Raw genomic sequence first — 19205 nt, 5'->3', positions numbered from 1 at the left:
AGGATGATATATCCTTGGTATCTACATAATACCAAGTAAACTGACAAAAATGTATAAATCTAAATCAAACAAGTGTTGGAAATGCAAAGAGAAAGAAGGTTCTTTTTATCATATGTGGTGGTCTTGTAGAAAGGTTAAAGCTTACTGGGAAATGATATATAATGAATTGAAAAAGATGTTTAAAATAACATTTGTAAAAAAAACAACCAAGCCAGAAGCTTTCCTTTTGGGAATTATAGGGACAGAACTACCTAAAGTGTATAGAAATTTATTTATGTAAGTGACGACAGCAGCAAGAATGTTACTCACCCCAAATTGGAAAGAAGCAGAAGTCCCAGCAAAGGAAGAATGGATACAAAAACTTATGAATATGCAGAAATGGCAAAACATACTGGAAGAATAATAAATCAAGATAACAAACTTTTTTAAAATAAAAGAATGGAAATGGTTTACTGAATATTTACAGATAAATTGCGAACAGATAAAAACATTGGCAGGTTTATTGTAATAACCTGCAGTTTCATAAGAGTATATATTTAAAGAAGATAATTAAATGAGCAAATTACATGAATTTGGATGTGGAGAAGATATTTAAAAATAAATTTAAGGAACCACAGAAAGAGGGGGAAGGAAGTCAAACCTTGAAATGCTAAAATGATTGTAAAATTAATGAAATGTATAACTTTGAAAAGTATAAACAAAAATGTTATTTTAAAAAAATGTAAAAAAACACACAAAGTTCTTTCTATAGGAGGAAAACAAGGGTAAATTGTGCTGTACCTGATGGAAGGATGTTTTATGATGGGATGCTAAAGCTCTTCATGCCATAAAAATGCCCTGATGTTGCCACATAGGACAGGATGATACAATCTATGTAAATGGCTCAGATGTATTAGCAGGTAGCAAGTTTTGCAGCAGCAGAGCACTGTTCAGGTGCTTGTGAGCTGTTCTGAATTGTCTGGGAGCTGCTTGGAAGGTGATGGACTCTCCTTCGTCACAGGTTTTTAAACAGAGGTTGGATGGCCATCTGTCAGGGATTGTTTAATTCCTGCATTGCAGGGGGTTGGACTAAATGACCGCTGGGTTCCCTTCCAACTCTGCAATTCTATGATTGCATGGTACTCTGGATTGTTTGCATTGGGAAGCTAAGCATCCTGTGCTCTGCCGGTGGCATTGACTGACACATGGGTGAGTGAGCACAGGGCATCTTGTATGATTTCGATTTTCTGTATGATTGACATGCCTTCAGGGTGCGAGAGAGAGACTGCAATAAAGCGTGTTCATCTTTAAGTCTTTGACAAAATAAATATACAGTGTCACCTTGGTTCCCAGACTTTAATCTGTTCCAGAAGTCCATTCCAAAACCAAAGTGTTCCAAAATCAAGGTGCGTTTTCCCATAGAAAGTAATGCAAAACGGATTAATCCGTTCCAGACTTATAAAAGCAACCCCTAAGACAGCAATTTAACATCTAACAAGACTACTGATCTATAAAATGAAAGCAATAATCAATGTACTGTACTATAAAATAAATAAAACAGTATTGTAAATGATAAAAAATTCCCCCCCCCTTACCTTCACTGATGATAGTCATTGTTTGGATGGGGGGCTTTTATCCATTTCCACAGTCACACAATCAATCAATAAATCAATCAGTAGTGGAAGTGGGTTCCAGTCACAAAAACAAGTCACAAAAATGAAGTCACGAGTCCTATAAAACGAAGAGCAAGCCACAGTCACAAAAAATAGCAAAAATAAAAGCACCAAATATCACCTCAGAACACTGCAATCAGAAATGGAAGGCTTCAATTACAATTGGGTTTTTTAAAAGCAAACGGAAGCTCAGGAGCACGTTCGGCTTCCGAGCAAAGTTCGCAAACTGTAGCACTGACTTCCGGGTTTGCAGCATTCGATTTCCACGTTGTTCGGGAACTAAGCTGTTCGAAAACCGAAGAACCACTGTAGAATCTTCTCAGCACACTTCATGACTGTATTCCCTGAAGAATCTTCAGAGGTCCATGGACATTTTTCTATTCTGTGTTTATGAGCCCCTGCTTTCTAGAGTAGTACAATGCTCCAGTTGCATTCAGAACGACCCTTAACAGTGGCCTAGCAGCACCGCTTGACCTCCTGTGCTAGCTTTGTGAAGTCTTGTTGCCTCTAAAACCTAGGGTGGATCTATACACTGGGGGAAAGCACGCTATAAATATAATAAATTAAATTGTCATAACAAAAAACCCCCTATGTAAAATCACACAGAAAAGTTTGGTGCTCTACAGCGCCATCTGGTGTTGCATATTTATAATGCATTTAAAATGCTGTTTTTTTGACTAATGTAAATGAGTCGCTCGTTACTGGCCTGCAGCACTTCTCTGGCATATGCACAACAGTTTCAGTTTGCAGAATATACCTAAAAATAAATAAATAAGAAAGTCAGTCTGGTGGGCCCCCTGATTGAATTCATTGCCATTTTTTGACATTACTTTCTCCATTCACCTCCATTTCTGTCTCACAGCTGTTCCATTACAGTGGTACCTTGGGTTAAGTACTTAATTCGTTCCGGAGGTCTGTTCTTAACCTGAAACTGTTCTTAACCTGAAGCACAACTTTAGCCTATGGGGCCTCCTGCTGCGCCGCCAAAGCATGATTTCTATTCTTATCCTGAAGCAAAGTTCTTAACCTGAAGCACTATTTCTGGGTTAGCGGAGTCTGAAACCTGAAGCGTATGCAACCTGAAGCGTATGTAACCCGAGGTACCACTGTATTGTAGGCCCTTTCACTTCACCTAGCGCTTGCTATATGTTTATATTAATATTAAGTCATAGTATTCCTAATTAAATTTTACCAAACTGTTGACCCAGGGTAGGGTATTATTACTCATTTTTCTCTCAAACTAAAGTAGGGAAGTTTGAGTTGCTTAAAAGAGAGAGAGAATGAAGAACTGCAGAATCAGCAAAAGAGCTAGGATGAAAATGGAAACAATTACTTGACAATACTGAATAAAGATGTAGCCTGAAAGGAATGTAAGCTGCAATCCTACCCACTTACCTGGAAGTAAGTCCCACTGAACTCAATGGCACTTACTTCTAAGTAGATATGTGCACTTGCTGGGCTGCAGTTCCAGCCATATTTACTCAGAAACAAGTCTCATTCAATGGAGCTTCTTCTTCTTCTTTGGCGATCACTTGTGGCTGAATAAAATTAACTTCCATAAAGACGGTTTTAACAATGAGTCTGTAAGTGACTGTAGAGGCCAATTCTGGACCCACACGTCCTTCCGCAGTGGGGACATTGGTTCCCAGGCGGGAGTTGAACACAGTGTGGATTTGCTAAGCGTGCCTTCCTCCTAGCACGTTTCTCCCTTTCGTCCTGAGTTCAAGTGTCTTCAAAGCCCATGACACCTTTGGTAAAGGCTGTTCTCCAACTGGAGTGCTAACAGGCCAGTGTTTCCCAGTTGTCAGTATTTATACTACATTTTTTAAGATTTGCCTTGAGACAGTCTTTAAACCTCTTTTTGTTGACCACCAGCATTGACCACCAGGAGCTTACCGGTAATCCCAGGTAAATGGGTAAGATTGCAGCCCATGTTGGTTTTTTATTGCAGTTGAATACTGACAGAAAGCAACCAGAAGATGGTGCTACTAAGCTGAAAAAGAATGCCTGATATATTAATGCAAACTCCTGGAGAAGCTTAGCAGACACACACTTGTTTATTTCTTTCCCCACACAGTGTGTCTTGCATTTGTAAAGTTTATAACTTGACCAACCAAAACAACGCCCAAACCATACTGAAGTCAGGAGCCTTGTCGCGTATGAAAAAGAATATCAAAGTGTGCAGAAAGGAGAATATCATTCGGAGGGAAGATTCATGGATACCTTCTTTAGGGGTAAAGGATGAAACTGCCTAGAGGAAAATCTGTGTGCTCTGTCCTTGCCCCTGGCATGGTGCATATGATATGTAATGTAATTCCATAGATAAATGATTACTTAAGGTGAAATAATTGTGGTAAATGTTTTGCGCCAGGCAAAAAACATTCCTCTTCAACAAGGCATTTGGCTGATGAATATTCCACAACCTTTTGTTGTTGCTTTGCTGTTTTAACTATTTATTTGTGCTTATATCTTATGTTTTTATCTTGTGAATCACTCTGATATTATTTGATGAAGGGCAGTATATACATCTTAATAATAATAATAATAATAATAATAATAATAATAATAATACATTTCCAATTCTCTCAGTTTCTCATTGTTCCAAACTTGTTCTGTTCTCCACATCAGTTTGCATTTTCTAAAAAAGCTTCATCAGAGTTTTTGTGCAAATTTCATCCCATACACCATTGGTGCCTGTGGTTTTTGTGTGGCGTGCACATATTTTACAAAGCAATTTCCCCCAATATGTGGGGTTTTTTTGTATGTTATTTTCACCAGATAAGAACACAGGCAGGATTATTGCAATAACCTGCAGTTTTATAAGTGTATATATTTAAAGTAGATGGATAAATGAGTAAGTTAAGTTAATTTGGAATATGCAGAATATATATATATATATATATATATATATATATATATATGGAACTGCAGAAAGAGGGGGAAGGAAGTCGAGTTTCAAAATGTTAAAATGGTTGTAAAATTACTGAAATGTATAAAATTGAAAATAATGAATAATTAAAATAAATAAATAAATTAAAATAAAAGTTTGTGGAGGGTCTGCAGAGGATACCAACCTTTCGACTTGGATGGTTTTAAAAGATAATTAGACAAGTTTGTGGAGGGCAAGGCTAACAGTGTCTAACTAGCCATGATGGCTGTGTTCTATGCCCACTGCCAGAGGAAGTATTCCTCTGCGTACCAATTGCTTGAATTATTGAAATCTCAGGAAGGGAGAGTTGCTTTTGCACACAGATCAGCCACCTGTGCGAACAGGATACTGGACTAGATGTGCCACTGGCCTGACTCAGCAGATTGTTGTTATGTTCACTGACTTCCAATATTTGGTCTTTTCCAGACCAGTTTACAGTCCTCAGCTAGGCACAGCACCATCCTTCCGTTTAGGAGACATTTTCTTCGCTGTGAGCTCAGATTATTAGAGTGGCTTCAGTTATGTGCCCCTGATTGGTTGCCCAGAGTTGATTTACTCCCCTTATTAGCAGACTGGAGTGCCACTTTACTTACATTTAGTTTGGGGCATGAGATTAAATAGTCCTTGCTGGACCCCTATATATTTTAAGCGTCTCCTGTCAGTCTGCCTCTGTCAGTCAACAGAAGGGATATATAAGCCTGCACTTAATGCAGCGCTATCTATTTGCTCCACCTGACCATGCAGTAAAACGCAGCTGAAAAACTCTAGGGTTCGATGTAGCTGAAAATAGAAGTTATTTCTGCACTGTGGAATTTTGCACTCTGACTCCACAAGGCTTTAAAAAAAAACACCACCACAAATTATAACACAGTAGATTTTTGAAAACTTCAGGAAACAACGAAGTGGCTTCGAAATGTTGGCAACTCTGAAAGCTGTTCTACAGTTATTAGTGACAGAATATCTCTGTACATTTAAGTCTTTGAATCCTAAATACTAGGAGCACAATTGGTGGCGGTGGTTGATGCTTGTGAGAGGTGGGAACCAGAGTTAAAGGTAAAGGGACCCCTGACCGTTAGGTCCAGTCGTGGCCGACTGGGGTTGCTGCGCTCATCTCGCTTTACTGGCTGAGGGAGCAGGCGTACAGCTTCTGGGTCATGTGGCCAGCATGATTACGCCATTTTTGGCGAACCAGAGCAGCACACGGAAACACCATTTACCTTCCTGCCGGAGTGGTACCTATTTATCTACTTGCACTTCATGCTTTCAAACTGCTAGGTGGGCAGGAGCAGGGACCAAGCAACGGGAGCTCACCCCTTTGTGGGGATTTGAACTGCCAACCTTCTGATCGGCAAGTCCTAGGCTCAGTGGTTCAACCCACAGCACCACCCGTGTCCCAGACTAGATCTAACTCTAACTCTAACCAGAGTTAGATGTCAGCAAATACAACCAAAAAGTAGCCAGCTTATAACTCATCCCCACAGTATGAAAAATGATGAAGCTGATTCAATATTTGTTATTAACGCAGCTCTATGGAGGGGCATTGGCCCTGGCAGTCATCTTGCAGCAGCAAGCTTCAGTGGTAGCATTTCTGCAAATTGGCCTCCCACAGAGGGTCTGGTAGTTTTCCTCACACCACTGCAAGCTTCTCCTTTGTATCAGTTAGCAATCTCATCCTGAAAATTGCCGGATCGGCAGGGAATCCATTCACACCTACGGCTTGCCATATAAGGATGGCCGCATTTGCAAGCAGCTACTGCACAGTGGAGGGCATGTGAGAATTAGGCACAAGACAGGTCACTGTTTTGCTTCCTTGGCCTGACCCATTAATAGCCCCTTCACCATGGAAAGGCTGTGCTTTGCCCCTCTCTCACACACAAGGAAATCCGCTCCACTTGGTTCCATTAGCGCCCCCCCCCCCCAGCAAGGTGACTTTTTCTGGTCCTTCCCTGCTTCTCATTCAATTCTGGGTCACTATTGCCTGCCTCGTACAAAGTTGTCTGTCCAGTGCATGCAACCTAAAGAAGAATGCAACCTTTTTTCATTTTGTTTTCTGACTTCCTTAAGGTGCCTTTCACAGCGCTGCAGAGAGAAGCCGCAATCTCCGTTCGATAACTCAAACTGGGTCACTCGGAATGCAGAGCCTCCAGGTTGGTCCACATTTCATTTATTTATTTAATCCCATTTCTGAATCACTTCCTGCGGAGGGGGGGAAAACCCACAATAAAAACATCGGTGCAAGAAAAAACACACAATTGCACACATATAAACAACCCCAACCAGTTGTTGTTGTTTTTAAAAAAATGACGATTAAAAACAGTTTCACACGTCAAAACAATTTCACGTGTAAAAAGAAAGAAAAGAAAGTCGAATATTTTTATGGACAATATAACAGGAACAATGGAAGAATCAGCATTAGTTCACCAGAACAATAAGAATAAATAATCAGTAATAGAATCTTAGGAACTGTGGAGTTGCAAGGGTACCTGAGGGTCATCTGGTCCAACCCCCTGCAATGCAGGAAACTCAACAATATAATTTGAAATATGTTTAGCTTCCATGGGATTGATAACTGTCAGAGTCAAACATAGAAAGGTATTAAGGTTTTCAGAACATTGAGAATGGATGATGGGTATTTATGCTTCCAGTTTTGAGCTACAGACGTTTCAGGTTACAGATGCTTCAGGTTACAGACTCCGCTAACCCAAAAATAGTACCTTGGGTTAAGAACTTTGCTTCAGGATGAGAACAGAAATCGCGCAGTGGCAGTGTGGCAGCAGCGGGAGGCCCCATTAGCTAAAGTGGTACCTCAGGTTAAGAACAGTTTCAGGTTAAGAACGGATCTCCAGAACGAATTAAGTTCTTAACCCGAGGTACCACTGTATAAGTCTCTTTAGGGATGCGGTAGGGCAAGTAGATAAATAGGTACTGCTGCGGTGGGAAGGTAAATTGGTGTTTCCAAGTGCTCTGGTTTCCGTCACGGTGTTTCGTTGCGCCAGAAGCGGCTTAGTCATGTTGGCCACGTGGCCTAAAAGCGAGATGAGTGCCACAATCCCATAGTCGCCTTTGACTGGACTTAACTGTCCAGGGGTCCTTTACCTTTTTTAACCTTATAAGTCTCTTTGTTAGAAGGGTTCTCAGGTTCCTCTTTCATTGTCCATCTGTTGCTCTCCATGTCACAGGAATGTAATTTAGAGGTGTGTAACCCTTGCAAGCATTCCCCCCAACCCCCCCCCAAAGTTAATACGAACAATTTCTGACTTACAAGAAGACACCACAGGGCACACCCACAACTGATACCTCAAATAAAACATGATCAGCTCCGGTCAGAACTTTGGTGACCCAAAATAGCCGAAACATTTCACTGCTGTATATTACACAACTGAAAATTGTGTAAAATCTAAGAACACATTTTTAAGACTAGAAATCCAACAAAGCAGAGTGACAGCAAGGGAAATATGCACTCATAAGAACAAAAAGAAACGTGTTAACTTCCTGTTTCACTCATGCACGTGTGAAAAATCTGGCACCTTTACATAAAGTAACATAACTGACATACAGGTGGAACCTGTGCACATTCAGATTGGAAAGCGGAAAGAAAAAAATGGATTTTCTTCACAGGGTTTTGTTCATACCTAAAGAAGGTGTAACAATAGCCTGAACTCATTACTATTATGCGTCCTACTTCCTGTCAGCTCCACACTTTTTTTTTTTTTAAAAAAGCTTGCCTCAGCAAAGAATTCCAGGTATTGACCTCACAGCCCTGAAGCAAGATGAATAATGGGTCTGATCAAATGGCTTTGGCTCTTTGATGTTGGTTGAAATCTGTGACTGAAGAGAAGAAAGAGCGATGAGCCAGGGAGGGAATGGGCCCATGAATTATGAAAAGTGATTCAAACTAATGAGGAAGGAAAGTTTGCTTTATTCTAAAGAATAAAAAAAAAACCTAGCTGTGAGGGGATCAAAGGGTTTGGCATTGTCTTCACACACAAAAACGACCTACTGCATACCTGGCTTTTGTGGCCATAGTGTAACATGGCAGTCCATTCTTAGCTTTTGGATACTGGACTGGGAAACTGGGAAAACCAGCTGAGGTGTGCTGGGAACAACCGCTCCTTATGCCACATATTGACTTAACTCTGGCATGTTGCAGCAAAACAGGAATTGACAGGAAAGGTGAAAAAAATGGTTGACCTGAGTCAAAACCCCTCAGCAGGTAATCCCATCAACCAACCCCTCAGGGAGTAAGCTTATTATTATGTCCAAACAACAGAGCACCTATTGGGCTTTCAGTTCGTGAGTTGGGAGCACTTTTGTCCTGGGAATTAACATTTAAAGATTACAACCAGTATATGATCTCCTTTAATCAATGGATCCACAACATGACAACACTCACAGCATATGAATGGTTTACTTCTAGATGCAGACTTTGTCTAAATATGTTGACATTTGGAATGAGTTTACAGTGGCACCTCGTGTTAAGAACTTAATTCGTTCTGGAGGTCCGTTCTTAACCTGAAGCTGTTTTTAACCTGAGGTACCACTTTAACTAATGGGGCCTCCTGCTACTGCCGCTGCGCTGCTGCCGCCGCGCTGCCGCCGCCGTGCAATTTCTGTTCTCATCCTGAAGCAAAGTTCTTAAGCCGAGCTACTATTTCTGGGTTAGCGGAGTCTGTAACCTAAAGCGTCTGTAACCTGAAGCGCCTGTAATCCAAGGTACCACTGTGTACAGAATATAGCAGGCAATTAATAACCATATATGTATTAGGACAATAATATTAGTTATATATCTGTGTATATAACAATGTATGGAGATGGACAATAAATGATTACATTTAGTGTACTAAACTGTATCTTTCTTTCTTAAAGTGCTTTTTGCACTATCCTCCTCTTTCTTTTCTTTTCTTTCTTTTTCTCTTTCATCAATAAAATCAATCAATAAAAATCACAACTATCATGATTCAAAATGGCTGCCAAAACCTTAAGAATGGGTCAGGGAGACATGGTGTCCACCAACACTCCAGCTATTATGGAAGCTGTCACTGATAAAATTAAATAATTTCATGCTCCACTTACTGCTGAGTGGACGAAAGTGTTCGATTCTATGAAGGAAAAATTAGAATTCTTAATGCAAAACCCCCCAGACCATTGAAACAACTGCAGATGAACTGCTGGACCTGGCCATCAGTAAAACATGGACTTTATTAAATGCCATTTTGAGCTCTCTATAAAGGTGGATGACCAGGAGATTAGAGTGAGATGATAAAACCTGTGCTAGAGGGGGGTTCCAGAAGGGGCTGAACAAGAGGATAGGATCAAATTTTTGCTGGTATGGTGGGTGACCAAGATCCCTAAAGTACCCCTGTCTCCTGGTGATATTGAAAGAGCCCAGCAAAGTTTAGCTCCCAAGCTCAAGAATTTATCTATGTGCAGATACATTATCGGGGTATTTAAGCATTTCATTATTAAAGACATGAAGAAAATATAATGGAAAATGTTCATGAAAAAATATCAGAACATGAGTGGGTTGGGGATTTGCAGGGAAATACATAATGGTGCTTCAGGACCCGCATTCAAAGACTTTAAGGAGCTTTGAAACCAGTAACTAAAAAATAACAAGCAGCACAAGTAAAATATTGTTAGACTTTCCCAAAACTAGTGGGGTTTGCTACTAATAAGAAGGAGATGACTCGCTTTCTGCAGCTACTGAATTTAGGAACCCCTTGGGATTTAGCAGAACTGGAGGAAAAAGATGAGAACTTAGATGTGGAAGATTTAATGGAATATAGTGCCAGTTGTTTCAGTGGTTTGGCAGATTCAAAATGGGCTAGATCTGTTCTCAGAAATGAATATCAAATACAATTTGCTTGACGTATGGAGGATATTACACAGATAGAGATCACAATTTTAATTCACCTAGGCACAACAGATATTGTAGAATTGCCTACCAACATCTAACACTCTTCATACTAGGTTCCAAGAAGCATACATAGGTTACGTTTCTGGTACTTAAGGTTGGCCTGGGAGAGATCCCTACAGAAAACCCTGAAGGACCTCTGCCAGTCGTGTCGACAATACTGAAGGGATGTGGGTGGTGCTGTGTTCTAAACCACTGAGCCTCTTGGGCTTGCCGATCGGAAGGTCGACGGTTCAAATCTCCACAACAGGGTGAGCTCCCATTGCTCTGTCCCAGCTCCTGCCAACCTAGCAGTTCGAAAGCACACCAGTGCAAGTAGATAAATAGGTACTGCTGCGGTGGGAAGGTAAACAGCGTTTCTGTGCACTCTGGTTTCTGTCACGGTGTTCCATTGTGCCAGAAGCAGTTTAGTCATACTGGCCACATGACCTGGAAAGCTGTCTGTGGACAAACACCGGCTCCCTCGGCCTGAAAGCGAGATGAGTGCCGCAACCTCATAGTTGCCTTTGACTGGACTTAACTGTCCAGGGGTCCTTTACCTTCACCCCCCTTTTTTTTACAGTACTGAGCTTGATGGACCAGTGGTCTGACTCAGTATAAGGCAGCTTCTGTTATCCCCCTGGGCCAGCAGGGGGATACTGTAGATAGTTTTCACTCAGGTCCACATATGCAAATAAGGAATTGAAAGTGATGTTCAGTGATTGGATAGTTACAGAAAGTAGTTACTGTTGCGTTGTAGTGAAACTCTATATAAGCAGGCTGGCTGAACCCTTCAGTTCAGTTCTGTTCTGTGAATAAACAAGAGCTGTTTGAAGAATCGCTGTGTCGTCTGATATGTTCACCCACAACTTAACAGCTTCCTATGTTTCTTCTACCAGTCCAATCCAATAGACTTCTGTATGAGGCATAGGAAGGGGATTGTATCAGAAGGCCATGTTTGGAGACTTCTTGCCCAGGTTGTCCTTCAAACATGGCACTCTGATGCAGTCCCCTTCCTTTTCTCTTCCAGGACCTTCCAGACAAGAAGATTTGACTTTGCTGGACTCTTTAGAAGACTCGCTCTAGGAGCAGGTCCTGATGCTCCTATGTGATAGGGGGAGGGGGAAGCTTTAAGATAAGATTACTTTACAGAGGACTAATCCACCCAGCCTTCAGAAAGCCTTAGAAAGTTTTTGCAACTTGGAGATGCAACAACTTCCTTTTTACCTGAGCTCTGTCCAGGGTTGTGGCCTGGTCTCTGCCTTATTCTGAATTGATGGTTTAACAGTCAAGACTTATCCCAAGAATTCTAGGATTTGAAACTCAGCCATGAAATTGTGTTAATGTTCTCTACCTCTACACCCCCCCCCACTCTGGAACACTCCCTGAGCTCCTTAGTGAGAGGGAGGGAATTACTTGGAAATCAGTTCAAATTTGGAGTGTGGAAGGATTGTAGGAAGAGGATGCTGCTGACTAGTTTTCCACTGAAATGAGTTGTGCTACAATAACAGATTAAGTGAATTTTTTAGACTGTAAACCCGAGGGCAGGAATTGTCTTTTTTGCTGAGATTTGTAAGACAATCTGGGAGCCTTTTGGGGGGCTGAAGAGTGGGATAAAAATGGTTTAAATAAATAAAATCAAATAAATATACAGCCTGGAAGAAAGTGCCACCCTTTCTTAAGTCTTCATAGTCCCACTTGGATGCTTCTCTCAGACTGAGGCGTTTTATGAGCCTAATTAAAATTTCCAACCAGGTTTCATTTGTTCCCTAATTATGTTTCTCTGCAGAGTCAAGCAAAAGAGAGAGAGAGAAAGTATCTTGTGTTGTACATAAATCACTATCAGCAAAAATGCCAGCTAGTAGGAATCTTGGGAATCAAAGCGTTATGAGCACAATCGTACCTTGTAAGCAGCAAGTGCTTCCCTCAGAAATGCTCAGGCGTGGTTTCCCGAAATGCATCGGTCAAGTTTCGTTCACATGCTTGCCAGGGTTGTTTAGCTGGAATGCAGAATTCACGTTTCCTGTAAAGGTTCCTTGTAATATCCAGATGTGGAGAACTGTGGTTTGTTTAAACTACGGTTTCGGAACAAGCCAGGACTTGAAACCACAGCTTGATGCTGGCTTGTTCTCACTAACTATGGTTGAAACCAGGGACTCCCAACCTTTGTGAGGTTGTGGCTCTGTGATTATTCACAACATCCTCCACTGGCTTTGCATTTGCCAGCAGTGAGAAAGAAGCCAACTTGTGGAGGGCTCCTTTATGTGAAGAAGAACCCTAAGACAATCAAGATTCACTTTTTGCACAGAGGATCCTATGAGGACACATTCACTCGGCTGCTGAATGAGTGGCTGCTAAGGGGGTAACTGCTGTCAGGAGCTTGTCCTACACTCAAATAGGACCCTGGTAGAGACACATGCCCAACTGGCATGTTCTCTCCCTCCTGGTTGATCGTTCGGGAGCTTCAAAAGCTTTCTTCAGCCCGAACATCACAGCAACCGATGCCAACAGACATTGGCACACTTAGGGATCCGCAGAGTCTTCACAGCTTGTGTGACAGACCTCAGCAACTCAGCATTTTGACTAATCTACTTTATTTACATATAAACACACACAGAGCACTGCAACATGGCTCCCTCTCTCTCTCTAGCATCAGATACGAAGAGAAAGGACAAAGGACAATAGTCCCACTTCACAGAACACAGTAACACAAACATCCTGTTTCCGCCACTTCCCACTCTGTCAAAACATATACAGTGGTGCCTCGCAAGACGAAATTAATTCGTTCCGCAAGTCTTTTCGTCTTGCGAGTTTTTCGTCTTGCGAAGCACGGTTTCCCATAGGAATGCATTGAAAATCAATCAATGCGTTCCTATGGAAACCGCCTTCAGACCAGGTTTGGGGACAGTCTGTCCCCCGACCTCTTCTGAAGGCCGACGGGGGGGGGGGAAGTCTTTGCTTCCCCCCCCTTCCCGGGACAGCGGAGACTTCTCCGCTGTCCTGGGGCGATTTTAAAATGCTGGCGGGCGGCAGCGAAGCCTTCGCTGCCGCCCGCCAGCATTTTAAAAACCCCGGGACAGCGGAGGACTTCTCCGCTGTCCGGGGCGATCTTAAAATGCTGGCGGGCGGCAGCGCTGACGCCCGCCAGCATTTTAAAATCCCCCGGGAAGGCAGGCAGGGGGGACAAAGACTTTTGCCCCCCACCCGCCTTCAGAAGAGGTCCAGAGGGCTCTCCAAGCTGCGGATAGCAGCCTGCTGCCCCGCGCGAGGGGCAGACATTCGCAGCTTGGGGAGCCCTGCAAGACTTCCCCTGCAGGGCTCCCCAAGCGGCGAATGTCTGCCCCGCGCAAGGGGCGCTCTGCTTAAGAGCGCCCCTCACGCGGGGCAGCAGGCTGCTATCCGCAGCCTAGGCGGGAACTCTTCTGAAGGCTGGGGGGAGAAGGGCTTTTCTTCCCACCGCCAGCCTTCAGAACAGCCTTCTGAATGTTGGCGGTGGGGAGGAAAACCTTCCTCCCACCGCAAGTCTTCAAGACAGGTCCAGGAACAGAGGAGAAGCGCTGCGCACCTTCCCCTCTGTTCCCGGACCTGTCCGGAAGGCTTGCGGTGGGAGGAGGGCTTTCCTCCCCACCGCCAACATTCAGAATGCTGTTCTGAATGTTGGCGGTGGGGAGGAAAACCTTCCTCCCACCGCAAGCCCCGGGAACAGAGGAGAAGCGCTGCGCACCTTCCCCTCTGTTCCCGGACCTGTCCTGAAGGCTTGCGGTGGGAGGAGGGCTTTCCTCCCCACCGCCAACATTCAGAATGCTGTTCTGAATGTTGGCGGTGGGGAGGAAAAACCTTCCTCCCACCGCAAGCCCCGGGAACAGAGGAGAAGCGCTGCGCACCTTCCCCTCTGTTCCCGGACCTGTCCTGAAGGCTTGCGGTGGGAGGAGGGCTTTCCTCCCCACCGCCAACATTCAGAATGCTGTTCTGAATGTTGGCGGTGGGGAGGAAAAACCTTCCTCCCACCGCAAGCCCCGGGAACAGAGGAGAAGCGCTGCGCACCTTCCCCTCTGTTCCCGGACCGGTCCTGAAGGCTTGCGGTGGGAGGAGGGCTTTCCTCCCCACCGCCAACATTCAGAATGCTGTTCTGAATGTTGGCGGTGGGGAGGAAAACCCTCCTCCCACCGCAAGCCCCGGGAACAGAGGAGAAGCCCTTCGCGCCTTGTCCTCTGTTCCCGGACCTCCCACCGCAAGCCTTAGGACAGGTCCAGGAACAGAGGAGAAGGCGCGCTGCGCTTCCCCGCTGTCCCCGGAGATTTCCCTATGGGCTTTCGTCTTGCAAAGCAAGCCCATAGGGAAATTCGTCTTGCGAAGCCGCTAAAAAATCGGAAAACCCTTTCGTCTTGCGGGTTTTTCGTTTAGCGAGGCATTCGTCTTGCGGGGCACCACTGTACCGTCATATGATAGACAACAATCCCATGACTGCAATCATGGAGCAGGAATTCTAACAACTGCTGCCTGGTGCAAATATTAGCAGCTGACTAATGACAGTGACCCAGAAGCTCATTTGCATGTACCTTCATGGTGTTAGGAGTCCCCCTAGTGGTGGTACAAGGGCAGGGTAGCAATTTCCTGCTATTGCCCCTGCATTTCAACAATACAATGGTACCTCTGGTTATGAATGTAATTCGTTTCAGAGGTCCATTCTTAAGCTGAAACTGTTCCTATCCAGAGGCACGCTTTCGTTAATGGGGCCTCCTGCTGCGCATGCACCTCCAGCACGTGATTTTTGTTCACATCCTGGGGCAAAGTTCGTAATCAGGAGCAGCTACTTCCGGGTTAGCGGAGTTTGTAACCAGAAGCGTTCGTAACCAGAGGTACCACTGTAGTTACAACCATGCATGTGGTGAGCATTCTGTCCTGTCCTGAGCTGAGTGTTACCATAAAGCACCAATGCAGCAGCAAGCAAAGGCTCTAGCAGCTTCGTCAGCTGCTTGTGGCTGGGAAGCCAAACAGGATGTCTGTGACTGTTGCCATAGGAACATAGGGGCAGTCCATTCTGTACTGAGCACCGGATGTTAGCTCAGTGTGTGTGTCATGTGACCCGTACTGGAAGTACATGGGTGGAGTTTATTCTTACTGCTGTTGAGTGCATACATGTTTCTCTGTACTGATGTAAGAGACAGAAATAAAGGATGTAAATAGATTTCTGTCTGCTTCTTTCCCCTCCCTGGGGATACCAAAGGGGAGAGAGAAGAAACGGTGTGTTCTTCTCACATCTGGGAAGAATCGCCGAGACCTCGCCTGCTTATCTGCCAGGAGTAGCAGCGGGGAGGTCGACAAGGAATATCTGCCGGTGCCTATGTTGTGGCACATTCCTCTGACCCAGGCAGAATTCCAACACTGAGCTCATCAAATGCTTGTGAAGTCAATTCTGCAGGCAGTCTCTCTTTCCCACCTCTACAGCCCCACGGCTTGCAAATACCTACCAAGCTATCAATCCATCTCTTGTCTGTGAGCATTTAAATTCAGTTCCACGTCTGCAGACAATGCCATTGTAATCCTGGGCTGTCCAACACATCTTATCTTTTGTAGAAAATTCAAAACTCCCTCTCACTTTTGTTAGTTTGGGTGCGGAAGCCTGGAAAAAGCCACTTAAAAAACACAATAGTTCCAACCTGAAAGATTTCTGGAGGGCAGCAAATCTGTAGCAAAAAGCTGTCCTCTGATGTAAATGACGCCCCTCTTTTTATTGGATTAAAAATATATATATCCAGGCTCAGAGAGGCATAAAGCTTCTCTTTTTCCCCGTGTGAAAGCACTAATAATAAGACAGCTCTGGAAGACTGAGCGATGTAATCACACCCCAGAGCAAAGTTTTAATTTGATTTAAACCTACCATAGTCCAAGACTCTAACATTCAGGTATGGGCTGTGCCTGAAATTGCTCTGATATTAACCTCTCTGATAGTGGCTGGGTTTGCTGAGTGTCATTGATGAGCATGCAACCATTCTCCTAAACTATTCACACGTAATTGCAGTTAATGCATGAGATATACTTAATTTGCTGCAAGACCAATAGCAATATTTTTGAGCACTACTGAACATCTATTCAGCAATAAAAAATTTGCAGGCTGAATCTGTTAAAAAAATGCCAACTCGCGTCAATTTGATTACAATCAAAGTGCAATCACAACAGATGTAACCACATAACAATTAAGTTTATGCCCCTTTCCTGAAGTTACTGCATTCAAAGTCGGTTGAAGAAAATACAACAAAATGATTCTTTGTGATGCTAAACTGAACCAGTCATCCAGAGTATGTCAATAATCAATGATACTCAACTCCTAATAATCCATTATGCTAAAACTAGCAGAAACACTGCAATGCCAGTGCTAAAGAACAAGTCACAATTCTGACACTGCACATATTTGGTATGGTATTCTATGACCATGATCTCCCAGACACAAAATTTTAGGTTAAATGTTAATGGGCAAAATTTAGGCTGAAAGAGGAAGCCTCAGAATCGCGCCATGGCTTAAATCGTCCCTGGCCATGCCCTCACCTCAAGCAACCTGATTGGCTGCCTGGCAACCTGATGTGGCCAGGATCTCCTTCAGCGGGACACGGGATGCTATCCCGCCACTGACGCTGAGGGGAGTGGCTAGGTGGCCAGACTGCAACCTGGCCCCACCAGGAAGTGGACCGAATTTCCCATAATTTGGGGGGGGGGGAGCCATGGCTGCTTAAAATGGCCTCATAGTGCTTCAGTAGTGTGAATGCGGCCGTCATGATGGTCACCAACATGGATGGATTCAAAAGAGGATTAGATGTGATATTCCAAAGGAGCAGAAAAGACTTTTTATGTATGCAATGACGGCCGCATGTATGCTGTTAGCCCAGAGTTGGAAAGAAGATAAAGTCCTTACCAGAGAAGAATGGCAAATGAAGCTGTTGGACTAGACCAAAACTTTAACAAAGATTGGGGGAGGGGGATTAATAGTGATCTTGGAGATCACTGTAAGCAGATGAAAACATTAGCAGGATTGCAATAACGCTCATAATGTAGCACGTACTATGGAGATAATGGATTTATATAAAATATGGACTACAGTATTGGAAAAGATGCAGTAGAAAAGGTTTAATAATAGGACCCACGGAGGGGAAGGTGGGAAGTCCAGAGATTCGGAGGAATGATCTCTTTCAGCTTCTGCCTTCTGGAAGAAGGTACAGGGTTATAAAGACTAGGACTAGCCGCCTGAGAAACAGTTTCTATCCAAATGCAATTTTGGTTTTAAACGCAGTTTAAGGAGTCTCTATGGGAGTACATTGTATTTTAAAAATGGGGTATCAGAGTTTTTAGGGGGCTAACCAGGTTGGGATAGTTGGCTTGTTTGTTTTTGAATGTCTTATGTAGATTTTTTCAATTTCATTGTTCTGTATGGGACAATTACAATAAAGATTATCGTATCGTGTCATATCACGTATGGTTGTATTGTTATAATTTTATACTTTTAAAATCAAATAAAAATTATTTCAAAAAAGAGGATTAGATAAATCCGTGAAGGTGCAGGCTATCAATGGCTACTAGGATGACACTGTTTTCCCTATGTCTTTAGCATATGCGGCTAAAGACCGCCCAGCGCCCGAATTAAGTTGTTGAGCTCTTTTTGAGGGGGGCAGCTCAAAGTTCTTGAGCTTTGTTTTAGGGGGGACATGCAACTCTCTCTCCCATGCCTCTGCAGGCGGAGGGAAGAGAGCTATCCCCGCAGAGGCTTGGGTGGGAAGCTGCATGCCCACCAGCCATCTGGTGCCCCCCAGAATTTGGCGTTAGGGTGCCCCACACCCCTTGCGTCTCCGGGTAAAGACGGCCTTGACTGTCAGAGATGGAGTGCCCCTGAATGCCAGTTGTGGAATCACATGTGGGAAGAGAGCTAGTGTGGTGTAGTGGTTAGGAGCGGTGGACTCGTAATCTGGTGAACCGGGTTCGATTCCCCGCTCCTCCACATGCAGCTGCTGGGTGACCTTGGGCTAGTCACACTTCTCTGAAGTCTCTCAGCCTCACTCACCTCACAGAGTGTCTGTTGTGGGGAAGGAAGGGAAAGGAGACTGTTAGCCGCTTTGAGACTCTTTAGGGTAGTGATAAAGCAGGATATCAAATCCAAACTCTTCTTCTTCTGTGCTTCTGGGTCTTGCTTTGGGGCTCCCCACAAGCATCTGGTTGGCCACTGTGAGAACATGATGCTGGAGCAGATGGACCTTTGGAATGACCCAACAGGTTCTCCTTCCAGTTGCCACATCAAAATGGCGGCTTTCCAGCTTTGAGCATGCCTTTCAAGCAGCTTCCGTACACAGTAGCTCAGTTCAGTTCCAATGTATTTTTAGGATTAGCCGCATCAGAAAATAACAACTCCATCTTGTGGGCCATCTTCTTGCCATCGTACACCTACAGGAATCATTGGTCTCACTTGCGACTGCAGCTTATTCAGCCTCATATGGCATTATTGCCTCATAAACTGGATGTACCCTCCAGTTATCATCATCATAAATAAGAGCAGGGTTGCAATCAGACCAAATGTGTGATCGACTCCTCAGAGCAAGGTTGTTGGGTGTTTTTTTCTTTTCCTTTTCCTTTAAACCAGTCATCTATTATGGCAGAGCACATTGGCAGCAGTGCTGTAGCTGAAGGGTCTGGCAAAGGTTTTCTTTCTATAACTCTCATTTTTCAAGGCTTTAATAAACTCTATTTA

The 19205-nt window shown here is 43.8% G+C and overlaps 1 long non-coding RNA gene across 2 annotated transcripts in view; it reads left to right on the top strand.

Annotated features, from left to right (window-relative positions):
* The window catches only part of LOC310845029, a 55699-nt gene that overhangs the window by 17634 nt on the left and 18860 nt on the right, over nt 1-19205 (top strand). Inside the window, exon 2 of one of the 2 annotated variants that reach the window (XR_014564429.1) lies at nt 6646-6728. This is a non-coding gene — a long non-coding RNA (uncharacterized lncRNA). Of the gene's footprint in view, nt 1-5967; nt 6729-19205 lie in introns of those variants that run through there. The other variant, XR_014564430.1, reaches the window with a different exon arrangement.

This window comes from Podarcis gaigeae, assembly GCF_964106915.1.
Source record: "Podarcis gaigeae genome assembly, chromosome: 1".
Taxonomy (NCBI): Eukaryota; Metazoa; Chordata; class Lepidosauria; order Squamata; family Lacertidae; genus Podarcis; species Podarcis gaigeae.
This window is presented reverse-complemented; position numbering and strand designations above follow the sequence as displayed.